At 37.9% G+C, this 13,747-nt stretch overlaps 2 non-coding genes across 2 annotated transcripts; both read left to right on the plus strand.

Annotated features, from left to right (window-relative positions):
* Positions 1–200: 200 nt before the first annotated feature.
* On the plus strand, positions 201–272 carry trnaw-cca (transfer RNA tryptophan (anticodon CCA)). Its single transcript has one exon. It is a non-coding gene; the product is annotated as a tRNA-Trp (tRNA).
* An 11,293-nt stretch (positions 273–11,565) lies between these two features.
* trnaw-cca (transfer RNA tryptophan (anticodon CCA)) lies at positions 11,566–11,637 on the plus strand. The gene has a single exon. It is a non-coding gene; the product is annotated as a tRNA-Trp (tRNA).
* Positions 11,638–13,747: the final 2,110 nt, after the last annotated feature.

Genomic DNA, 13,747 nt, shown 5'->3' on the forward strand with positions numbered 1-13,747 from the left:
AAATACATCACCTCTGGGTTCAGGACCTGGTGGCGCAACGGTAGCGTGTCTGACTCCAAATCACCTTGAGGTCAGACGATCTGTTTTTGATCTCCTGAGTATGAAGTCCAAAATCAAGAATGTTCCTTGAGCACCGTATATTTACCGATTTGCATTATGTGTCAAGGACGTTAAGCAAAATACATCACCTATGAGTTCAGGACCTCGTGGCGCAACGGTAGCGCGTCTGACTCCAGATCAGAAGGTTGCGTGTTCAAATCACGCCGGGGTCATGTGATTTCTTGTTGACTTCTAAAGTGAAAGAGGTCCCTTTTGTTGTGTGCTGCAGTGGTTTCCAATCCCACTGCTCTGTATGTCTCCCTTATTAACCACACCTGATTCAGATCATTAGCTCGTTAGGAGAGAGCTCCATGAACTCATCTGGTTGTGTCAGAAAAAGGAGCCATACAAAATATGCAGGGCTGCGTTTTTCAGAGTCACCGTAACCCTAAGTTGATTGTAACTCTATTGGTTTCAATGCGTCTACGTTGTATTAAGGATTGCAATGCTTTTTGGAAACACAGCCCAGAGCAGGGGGTCACCAGGATCAGGATTGAAAACCACCGGTGTACTATGATAGATTTGTATCTTGACTTGTTATTTTTATTAAGCCTGAGATCTCATGTTGTAACCATTCCTGTCATTGTGTACTGTGACAGATCTGCCTCTTGATGTGTTACTTTTTCATATCTTGCCCTGCAATCTCTGAAGAAATCGTGGAAACATCTACGTGCCGAATTCAAAAGCCAGCTCCTTCGAGCCAGAATCGAACCAGCGACCTAAGGATAGCCAATGTATCATCTACAGTCCTCCGCTCTACCAGCTGAGCTATTAAAGACAGGGTGACGAAAGGTGGCTTAAGCAGGAAACACCGGATAGGTTTGTGGTGTCTTGGGGTATAACGGTAGCATGGCTGAATGCAGATCAGACGGTTGCATGTTCCAATCACATCAGTTGATCTCTTCTTGACATCCATAGTATAAAGTCTACAGCCCTGTAGAGCTGTGAGGAGCATGCGTGAGCTGTGACGATCTCGCGAGACAACGGGTGTGATCCATCATGGCGGCGCGCTGAACGCACGCTGAACACAACTATAAACCAAAACAAACAAACCGATCTATATTTAAAACTACTAGTACACATTTCAACGCTTTAATATTAGAACCGGATTAAACCCAAAAGTGGAGACCTTGGAAAACTTCATAGACGACTACTTCAGCAGACTCATCAACATGCCACAACCAAAAAAGAAACAACCACGCCGGGAATACTCAGCAGAGTCAGAGGAAGATCCCACAACGACGACAATAGAGGTGGGTCTTCTAGAATCGATCAACAATAAACTGACAATTCTTGAAATAATCCATCAGGACATCAAAGATCTTAAATCCAGCCTCGACTTTAGTCAGTCCCAGATAGAGTCGCTGCAAAAAGAAAACAACGAAATGCATGCAAAATTATCAGAACTCACAACAACAATTAACAGTATCAAAACCGAAAATAAACTGCTGAAGGAATCCATATTAGACATTCAGTGCCGTAGTATGCGAGACAACTTGGTCTTCTCAGGCATACCAGAACAAACCCAAGATAACCCGGAACAAGCGATCAAAGATTTCATGCATTCTGCTCTCAAACTCCCAAAAGAAACGGTCGATAATATAACTTTCCACCGCGTTCATCGCCTCGGATCTATCAACAATAAAAACCCCGACACTAAACGTCCACGTCCCATCGTTGCAAAATTCGAACATTACAAACAGAAAGAACTCATCAAGAGCAAGGGTAAAGAACTGCGAGGAACCACATTCGGACTTAACGATCAGTTCCCACGAGTCATTCAGGACAGACGGAGAATATTAATCCCAATTATGAAACAGTTTCGTCAGAATGGAAGGAAAGCGGTCATCACGGTTGACCGACTATACACTCAAAAAAATAATTCGGTCTAAAAATAAACTTTATGTAATTCAATTAAATGCTAATTTTCCATGTATTTGGATTACATAGTTTTAATATAAACATATTAATAAACTTAATGTGATTCATATGCATCAGTGATACGTGAATGAAACAGGTAAGGTTTATGTAATTATTCCCAGTGTTAAACAAGCACTGCTCAGTGTTCATGTGTTTCCACACTACAGAGTGTTCAAGTAGCATTGACACAGTGTTGGAGTTAATGAGATCATTATGTGATGATTGATCATTAATGATCAACACCTGCTGAATCATCAATGGAAAGAGAAACACAAGAACTACGGCTGACTTCAACCACAGCCTTAGAGGAAATCAACTCAAATAAAACAATACATTAAACCTCTCAAGATCTGATTCAACAACTCCACAAACAGATTGACCAGCTTCACTCATTACTAACCAGATTGTCTTCTGTCAGACTTCTAGAGAAGCTCTTATTGAGAACTAACAAACGTGTAGATGTTTTGTTCCATGTGAAATCACCATCAATGAGACCAGGGTTTCCTTTGGTTGGGCTGTTGACCCGTCACATGCTAGGTTTAATGTTGTGCTGATAGCTTTTGTTGCCAACAAAGTATAAAAAAAAAAGTAGGGGGATCTGTTAGTGTGTCGATTTCCTTTGAAGTTTATTTGTTGCATAGATGGATGTTGTGTTACTTTAATATTAGGCCTACTTACAGCTTTACATTTATGTGTTGTATAAATCATATTAGCTGAATCATTTTATCATACTTTGAGTGCTAAAAGTTTTCATCTGTTTCTTTCTAAAGACCACAGACATCATGAATCAGCATATGAACCTCAACAATGGTGATAATCAACAAAATGTTCAGATACATCTCTGAACATCTTAAAACAAGCTATTAAAAAGTCTCAACAAAAAAGGAAGCATAAAAACAATTATTAAGAATAAAATAAAAATAATCTGACAATTTCACTGCATTGTTTATTCATGTTGCAATGCATGCTGGGATACATGGGAGGGTCTTTTACCAAACTTGTACCCAGCATGCATTGCAACATGACACATATTGTTGACCGTCACCATTGTTGAGATTCATATACAGATTCTTGATGTTTTTGGATTTGAAGGTGATACAGATGAAAACTTTTTGAGCACAAAATGAAATACAAAGTATCTAATCTTCGTGACTTATGAAAAACAGTTACTTGTGAAGCTATAGAGACTACTATAACAACACAACACCCATCAAATCAGGACTTTGAAAGAATCTGGAGGATTGACTAACTTTTTTTTCTTCATTGACTTTGGTGGCTAAGCTTCATGTGTTTTATATTTACACAATTAAAGCTATCACCACTGATGCCAGCATGTGACGGGTCAAGATCCCAACCAAAGGAAACCCTGCTCTCATTGATGGTGATTTCACATGGAACAAAACATCTACACGTCTGTTAATTCTCAATAAGAGCTTCTCTAGAAGTCTGACAGAAGTCAATCTGGTTAGTAATGAGTGAAGCTGGTCAATCTGTTTGTGGAGTTGTTGAATCAGATCTTGAGAGGTTTAATGTATTGTTTTATTTGAGTTGATTTCCTCTAAGGCTGTGGTTGAAGTCAGCTGTAGTTCTTGCGTTTCTCTTTCCATTGATGATTCAGCAGGTGTTCATCATTAATGATCAATCATCACATAATGATCTCATTAACTCCAATACTGTGTCAATGCTACTTGAACACTCTGTAGTGTGGAAACACATGAACACTGAGCAGTGCTTGTTTAACACTGGGAATAATTACATAAACCTTACCTGTTTCATTCACGTATCACTGATGCATATGAATCACATTAAGTTTATTAATATGTTTATATTAAAACTATGTAATCCAAATACATGGAAAATTAGCATTTAATTGAATTACATAAAGTTTATTTTTAGACCGAATTATTTTTTTGAGTGTATGTTGATGGCCAGCTTTACAGAAACGACACTATATCCTGGTTATAGTTCCTAAATGGAAAACAAAAAACAAACAAATAAGGAAAAAAAAAAAAAAAAAAAAACGCCAATGATTGCAATACAAAATAATTCATAAACACCTGTTGACTACCGTCAAAATATGTTGTCTGTATTCTCATTTGCAACCAAGTGCTCTAATGGCTTCATGTTTTGTCTGTCTTGTATTGAATATGTCTTGTGTGTAGTTTTTTTGTTTAGATTATATAATAAGGTACAGACATTAAAACAAAACAACAAACTACCTTAATATAAAATGTCACATCTAAAACTGGTAAGCTGGAATGTACGGGGCATCAACTCACCAGCTAAAAGATCCAAAATTTTAAATCACATTAAAAAACTTAAGGCAGATATATGTCTATTACAAGAAACCCACCTTTTGGAATCAGAACATAAAAAATTAGCAAATACACATCTAACACAAATATACTCTGCATCTTACAACTCAAAGAAAAGAGGCGTAGCTATATTAATCAGTAAAAACATTGCAGTTTTTAATCAATCAGCTATATGTGACCCAGAAGGACGATACGTTATCATCAACATATCATTTAATAACAAAACAATAACTATCGCTAATATATATGGACCAAACACAGATGACCCCCAATTTTTCCATAATTTTTTCTCATCAGTAGCAAACCTTTCTCAGTCAGTTATCATAATTGGAGGTGACTTCAATACAGTTATTAATCCAACCCAAGACAAATCAAATACACCACCACAATTTAAGCCATGGCAGTCCACAGAAACCATTAAACAATACATGACTGACCTTGGTCTTGGCGATAGCTGGAGACTGAGAAACCAGAATTCAAGAGAATACACTTATTTTTCAGCAGTTCATAAATCATACTCGCGTATCGATTATTTCTTAACAAGCAACTCTCTCATCCCAGACATTTTAAATACAACAATTAATCCTATCATCATATCTGACCATGCCCCAGTCACTATAACTATCAATAATACAGATGTTGCAAAAAAATCATTTAGATGGAGGATGAATACATCACTGCTTAAAGACAAAGACTTTAATGAATATTTTAAAAAAGAATGGGCATTTTTCATGGAAACAAATAACATACCAGGCACTTCTGCATTAACTCTCTGGGAAACAGCTAAAGTTGTTTTAAGAGGAAAAATTATATCATACTCTACATATAAACTCAAAAAAGAACAAAAATTAGAAAAGGACTTAGAAAATAAAATACACACATTACACAATAGTTACTCCCGTAATCCTGATGAACAGATTTTAAAGGAGATTAACAAAACTAAAGATGATTATGAAGCTATTATAAATAAACGGATAGAATTTCAAAAACAATGTCTTAGACACACAATATTTGAGCATAGTAACAAATCAGGTAAATACTTAGCAAATTTACTCAAACGTAATTGAGAAAAAACACTAATCCCTATAATTAAGAACACAGAAGGAAAGACACTCCACACCATATAGGATATCAATGACACCTTTCGCACATTCTATAAACATCTGTATAGTAATGACAAAGATCCAAATACCAAAGACACTAATATATTCCTCAATAAAATAATCTTACCCAGTTTAACCTCAACACAAAGAGAATCATTAGATAAATCTATATCAGAAATTGAATATAAACAGGCTCTTGACTCACTATCAAACAACAAAGCACCAGGCTTAGATGGGTACCCACCTGAATTTTATAAACACTTCTGGTCAACTATATCACCATTATTCATGCAAATGACAACAGAAATTAAAAATACTTCTTCTATTCCAGCACATATGAACACAGCGTTAATTACAATTTTACTCAAACCAAATAAAGACCCAACATTATGCACTAGTTATCGCCCATTATCTCTTATTAATACAGATTTAAAAATAATAAGCAAAGCTTTAGCAACCCGTCTGGAATCAGTAATTACATCCCTCATTCATCCTGATCAAACAGGTTTCATAAAGGGACGCCAATCATCTAATAATACCAGACGATTATTCAATATAATGAACATATGTAAGCAAAATAAGGAAAAAACTATAATCATATCACTGGATGCAGAAAAAGCTTTTGATAAAGTTAATTGGCACTTTCTTTATACTACACTTAAAAAATTTGGATTTGGAGACTCTTTTATCAACTGGATTAAAACGTTATATAATACACCATTAGCTTCTGTTATAACAAATGGTAAAATATCCTCACCATTCCAACTTCAGCGAGGGGCTCGACAAGGTTGCCCCCTATCTCCATTACTCTTCGCTTTATTTATAGAACCTCTGGCTACTGCAATAAGACAGAATGATAACATCCATGGAGTAATATCACATAACACTAATCATAAAATTTCTTTATATGCAGATGATATATTACTGTTTGTACAAAACCCCCAAATATCTCTCTCAGAAATAATTAAACTCATCAATAAATATTCGATTGTATCAGACTATTCCATAAACTGGACCAAATCAACAATTCTACCACTGAATATGAATTCACATGACACTAGTATACAGAATACGCCCTTCTCAATAAATAATATAACATATTTAGGAATAAAAATCTCCCAGAACCTATCTGACTTATTTAACCTTAATTTTATTTCACTACTAAAAACGATAGAAGATGACTTAACTAGATGGATGAACTTACCACTTTCCATTATAGGCCGCATTGCAACAGTTAAAATGTGTATACTACCAAAAGTCCTTTACTTATTTACCATGACACCTGTACAGCCAACTAAGAAATGGTTCACCTCATTAAATCAATCTATAAGCAAATTCTACTGGAAAAACAAGAAACCTAAAATAAGTTTACAAAAGTTACAAAAAAATAAAGCTCAAGGTGGTTTAGCAGCACCTAACTTTCAACATTATTACTTAGCATCTCATCTACAATACCTTTGCAAATGGATAAGACATGACACTACCCAAAACCCATGGCTAGAGTTAGAACAAGCAGAATGTAAAGACATTGCTATATCTGACCTCCCATCACTCACTAAAACAATTAAAAAACAAAATCTATTTTCAAACCCGATGATTAAAACAACTCTCACTGCTTGGTGGCAAACTAATACACTGACAAATCATGTGCTCACTCCACATATCAATTCACCCATATGGAATAACCCAGATTTTACTATCAACCATAGTCCACTCAGCAATAATAAATGGAAGGAGAAAGGCATCACACACTTACATCATCTGTTTCCGGGTAACAGCTTCATTACATTTACAGAATTAATGCAGAGATTTAATCTAGGAAAAGAACACTATTATTACTATCTACAAATTAAAAATTCTATTAAAACCACAACAGGAATCAATGATATAGCACAACCTCCCCCAATTTTAAAACGTATTAGCACAATCAGTAACACTACAAAGTCGCTTTCGAAATTATATGCTTTAATATCATCTATAGACACAAACACTGCTGCACCAGTCGAACAATGGGAAAAAGACCTTAATATCAGCACAGATAAGGAATTTTGGGAAACAGTTTGCGGAAATACTTTTATCTTTAGCACAAATACAAATATCCAATTAATTCAGTATAAAGTTGTACATAGAACACACATTACGCAACACAAGATGTTTAAAATGGGCTTAAGTAATTCTGACAGATGCACCAACTGCAGTTTAAATACACAAGACACCTATCTTCATGCAATTTGGTTATGCCCACCAGTTAATCAATTCTGGACAGATGTCACAAATAAATTAACAGAAATCTTCAAAACTATTATCCCAATGCTCCCAGTACTATGCCTCATCGGCGACACCTCTCAAATTAACCCAGCTTTTAAACACCCAGTTCCTTTACTCATGTCTCTAGCTATCGCCAAGAAAACTATATTACTTAACTGGAAAAATAAATGCCAAATTTCAGTTACACAATGGATACATCTGTTAAGGGAACATATCATTCAAGAACAACATACATCAAAAACACAAAACCAGTTACTCAGATTTAATACAACCTTCAGCCCTCTGCTTTCACCATTAAATATTGAATAAAACTAGCTGATGAGCTGATGCCCCAATTAAGCCGCAAGATTTATAATTGATGCCTTAAACTAATTTCATGATATACAAATACAAACAATGATGTTGTAATTATATGATAGCTGTATGATAACTGACTTTGATGACAATGAAATTTTTGTTTGTTTGTTTTTTTTTGAATCTGGCATATTACTACTAATATTAATACTACTTCTGTTGTTATTATTATTATTATTATTATTATTATTATTATTATTATTATTATTATGGTCAACGGGGTTGGAGGCAGTGGTTGTATGTGTGTTATATTAATTTAGATAGCATATAAGCTTTCTGGGTGTTGTTTCTGCAGCTGCTTTGTCCCTGTCGGTGGGTCTGATTGGCACATCCTGTCGGCATGGGCTCTATCTGTGTCTTGGTTAAGGCAACCTGATCCCCCCAATTGCTGCTTCTGCCAGCATTGCCCCATATTACTGAGTCTGACGAAATCAAAATTGAAAATGTGCTGGATGCGGTGTCTTTGGTTGGGGAGCTGACTGATGAACACCAGGACTACGGCCAGTTTGCAACATAACAAGGGCTCAGTTACAATCAGTACTAATAATGAGCGGTCACCCATCGGGTCACGCACAGACTGGGGGAGCCTGTTCTGGAGGTGCATGGTGTGGTGGACCATTATATAAAATGCCATTCACTGGCATAGGAGTGGGGTCTAGTCACTGGCAGGGTGAGAAGCAAGGTGGAGGGACGGGGTGGATCGGGGACGTTGTTGGGGTCTGTGCCGATGGGTGTGTCCGATGGGTGTGTTGGATGCGCTCGCTGGCAGGGATGGGGCGGCTGCTGGACCAAAGGGGATGGGAGACATCATTTGCAATAATTATCAATAACACTACCAATTAGTCTATTTCATACTAGTGTACTATTACTATTACAATCATTGATGCTCCCACTGCTTCCACCTCTGTGTCCACTACTGATTTCATTATATTATTATATTTCTACTAGGGCTCCTCTTAGTTATCTGTTCAGTCACGTAAAAAGTAGGATATCATCTGTCATTGCCGTTATTGTATCCTGGATCTGTCCCATTATACTGAAGTTAACATCTACTGCCCCGATTGCTGTTTAACATTGTATTATAATATCACTACTATTGTATATCGTATTGCTTCCTGTTCAATATTTAGTACAGTTATGTCTATAGTTAAATCTTTTCACTAAACAACACAGAAATCGAATGATTTAACTTATCTCTGTACCCATTCAAACTACCACATCCATACATTTACAGCTTGTTTTTTTTGTTTTTGTCCTAATTTTTGCTCCCATCTTCTTGTACTCTTTTTTTTTTTTTTCTTTGCTTTGTTTTGTCTTGTTTTACTTAGTTTTCTCCCCCTCTGTGTCTCATTTGCGTATATATGTGTATATATCTGTGTATATATCTGTGACTGGTCTCAGTCTATGTCATCATGTTGCTGTCTATCTATGTTTTATTGCGCTCAATAAAAAAAAAAAAAAAAAAGTCTACAGCCCTTTACCGTGACTGATTTGCAAATTGAATCAAAGCAATTAAGCAAGGAACGCTGACTTGTTTTCTCAACCTCGTGGCTGAGAAAACAGAGTGCGCCTGACCCCGGATCGGGAGGTTGCGTGTTCCAATTATGTTGAGGTCAAGCGATCTGTTCTTGACTTTGTGAGTGTAAAGACTAGCTGATTTGCATAGTTTATCAAAGTGCTTAAGCATGGAACACTAAATAATTTTTCCGCTATCTTGTAGTGCAGTGTTTCTCAACTCCAGTCCTCGGGACCCACTGCTCTGCACATTTTGTATGTCTTCCTCATTTAAGGCACCTGATTTTGATCATCAGCTCATTAGTAGAAAGATTCATGAACTGAACTGAGTGTGTCAGACTCAGAAACATACAAAATGTGCAGAGCAGTGGGTCCCGAGGACTGGAGTTGAGAAACACTGTTGTAGTGCAATGGTAGAGTGTCTGGCTCCAAATCACCTTGAGGTCAGACGATCTGTTTTTGATCTCCTGAGTATGAAGTCCAACATCAAGAGTGTTCCTTGAGCACCGTATATTTACTGATTTGCATTCTGTGTCAAGGCGGTTAAGCAAAATACATCACCTCTGGGTTCAGGACCTCGTGGCGCAACGGTAGCGCTTCTGGCCCCAAATCACCTTGAGGTCAGACGATCTGTTTTTGATCTCCTGAGTATGAAGTCCAACATCAAGAATGTTCCTTGAGCACCGTATATTTACTGATTTGCATTCTGTGTCAAGGCGGTTAAGCAAAATACATCACCTCTGGGTTCAGGACCTCGTGGCGCAACGGTAGCGCCTCTGACTCCAGATCAGAAGGTTGTTGTTCAAATCACGTCGGGGTCACGTGATTTCTTGTTGACTTCTAATGTGAAAAGAGGTCCTGTCGTTGTGTGCTGCAGTGGTTTCCAATCCCACCGCTCTGTATGTATCCCTTATTAAACACACCTGATTCAGATCATTAGCTCGTTAGGAGAGAGCTCCATGAACTCATCTGGTTGTGTCAGAAAAAGGAGGCAGACAAAATATGCAGGGCCGCGTTTTCCAGAGTCATCGTAACCCTAAGTTGATTGTAACTATTGGTTTCAATGCGTCTATGTTGTATTAAGGATTGCAATGCTTTTGGGAAACACAGCCCAGAGCAGGGGGTCACCAGGATCAGGATTGAAAACCACCGGTGTACTGTGATAGATTTGTATCTTGACCTGTTATTTTTATTAAGCCTGAGATCTCATGTAATAACCATTCCTGTCATTGTGTACTGTGACAGATCTGCCTCTTGATGTGTTACTTTTTCATGTCTTGCCCTGCAATCTCTGAAGAAATCGTGGAAACATCTACGTGCCGAATTCAAAAGCCAGCTCCTTCGAGCCGGAATCCAACCAGCGACCTAAGGATAGGCAATGTATCTTCTACAGTCCTCCGCTCTACCAGCTGAGCTATCGAAGGCAGGGTGACAAAAGGTGGCTTAAGCACGAAACACCGGATAGGTTTGTGATGTCTTGGGGTATAACGGTAGCATGCTGAATGCAGATCAGACGGTTGCATGTTCCAATCACATCAGTTGATCTCTTCTTGACATCCATAGTATAAAGTCTACAGCCCTTTACCGTGACTGATTTGCAAATTGAATCAAAGCAATTAAGCAAGGAACGCTGACTTGTTTTCTCGACCTCGTGGCTGAGAAAACAGAGTGCGCCTGACCCCGGATCGGGAGGTTGCGTGTTCCAATTATGTTGAGGTCAAGCGATCTGTTCTTGACTTTGTGAGTGTAAAGACTAGCTGATTTGCATAGTTTATCAAAGTGCTTAAGCATGAAACACTAAATAATTTTTCCGCTATCTTGTAGTGCAACGGTAGAGTGTCTGGCTCCAAATCACCTTGAGGTCAGACGATCTATTTTTGATCTCCTGAGTATGAAGTCCAACATCAAGAGTGTTCCTTGAGCACCGTATATTTACTGATTTGCATTCTGTGTCAAGGCGGTTAAGCAAAATACATCACCTCTGGGTTCAGGACCTCGTGGCGCAACGGTAGCGCGTCTGACTCCAGATCAGAAGGTTGCGTGTTCAAATCACGTTGGGGTCACGTGATTTCTTGTTGACTTCTAATGTGAAAAGAGGTCCTGTCGTTGTGTGCTGCAGTGGTTTCCAATCCCACCGTGCTGTATGTCTCCCTTATTAAACACACCTGATTCAGATCATTAGCTCGTTAGGAGAGAGCTCCATGAACTCATCTGGTTGTGTCAGAAAAAGGAGACAGACAAAATATGCAGGGCCGCGTTTTCCAGAGTCATCGTAACCCTAAGTTGATTGTAACTCTATTGGTTTCAATGCGTCTACATTGTATTAAGGATTGCAATGCTTTTGGGAAACACAGCCCAGAGCAGGGGGTCACCAGGATCAGGATTGAAAACCACCGGTGTACTGTGATAGATTTGTATCTTGACCTGTTATTTTTTATTAAGCCTGAGATCTCATGTAATAACCATTCCTGTCATTGTGTACTGTTACAGATCTGTCTCTTGATGTGTTACTTTTTCAAAGCTTGCCTTGCAATCTCTGAAGAAATCGTGGAAACATCTACGTGCCGAATTCAAAAGCCAGCTCCATCGAGCCGGAATCGAACCAGCGACCTAAGGATAGCCAATGTATCATATACAGTCCTCCACTCTACCAGCTGAGCTATCGAAGGCAGGGTGACAAAAGGTGGCTTAAGCAGGAAACACCAGATAGGTTTGTGGTGTCTTGGGGTACAACGGTAGCATGGCTGAATCCAGATCAGGCGGTTGCATGTTCCAATCACATCAGTTGATCTCTTCTTGACATCCATAGTATAAAGTCTACAGCCCTTTACCGTGACTGATTTGCAAATTGAATCAAAGCAATTAAGCAAGGAACGCCGACTTGTTTTCTCGACCTCGTGGCCGAGAAAATAGAGTGCGCCTGACCCCGGATCGGGAGGTTGCGTGTTCCAATTTTGTTGAGGTCAAGCGATCTGTTCTTGACTTTGTGAGTGTAAAGACTAGCTGATTTGCATAGTTTATCAAAGTGCTTAAGCATGAAACACTAAATAATTTTTCCGCTATCTTGTAGTGCAACGGTAGAGTGTCTGGCTCCAAATCACCTTGAGGTCAGACGATTCTTACCATAGTCTGTAACTACTAATATATATGTTTTACCTGCTAATTCTAATAATAATTATTATTATTATGGAGTTCAAGCTCGATTCAGAAGTCCACTCCTTCATCTTAAAAACATATTAATTGCTAAAATTCGATTACATTGCAATTAGCACAAATTGGGCTACAATAATATTTAAGCAACATGAAATGTGTTGTGTTTTTGAGAAAATAACGTTTATGCGTGGTAAGTGAAAAACTAAAGTTTTGAAGTCACTGAAATAAGGCCATGAAACACATACAGAACATTTGTTCACAAGACTTTTAAGAATTAGATGTCGTAGGCTAGATTTTTGTCAACCAAATGATGTGAAATTATCTTGTTCACTCGTTCATAGAAAACAATATATTGATATGCATTTTCTAAAACATGGTTTGTGTTTGAAAGGGAATATTCAAAGGAATGGCAATGAGCCATGAATATTTAGCAATTCACACCTGAGAGACAAAGAGCCCTGCCCTAATGGCCCATTATTACTACTGTTAGTATTAGGAAAGGAACAATGTGAGAAGATTCAAAGAATGGAGTATTATATTATTTGTATTTATTTACAACACAGTATAATCAAAACATGCATAATGAAGGTCAAAGAAACATTATTGAGCACCCTGATCTAACCACAGAGATCTGGAAAACTTCTGAAAACTTTTTCTGAGTTCTGTTCAACAAATGAAACAAATAAATGATATTTAAGTGATTGAAAAACTCATCAGTAGTCACTTGTTTTTACACTAGAATACCAGTGTAGTTGAACATCTGAAGTTGGTAAAGCGCTCTCAGAGAAAAACAGTTTGAAGAGACTCAAGTAAACATCAGCAGGATTCATCTGTTGAGCAGGTTTCAGATCACTAAAAAAACAAAACAAAAAAAAAACATCACCCCTCTGCCTTATGCTGCGTTCACACCGCCCCAAATGTCAAGCGTCAGTTGCGGCAAGATTACATGTAAAGTAAATGGTTGAGTCTGTCAGAGGCTCTGCGTTGCGTTGTGTTCGTTGGATCCGTCAACTTTTCAAG

This window comes from Garra rufa, chromosome 1 (assembly GCF_049309525.1).
Source record: "Garra rufa chromosome 1, GarRuf1.0, whole genome shotgun sequence".
Classification (NCBI taxonomy): Eukaryota; Metazoa; Chordata; class Actinopteri; order Cypriniformes; family Cyprinidae; genus Garra; species Garra rufa.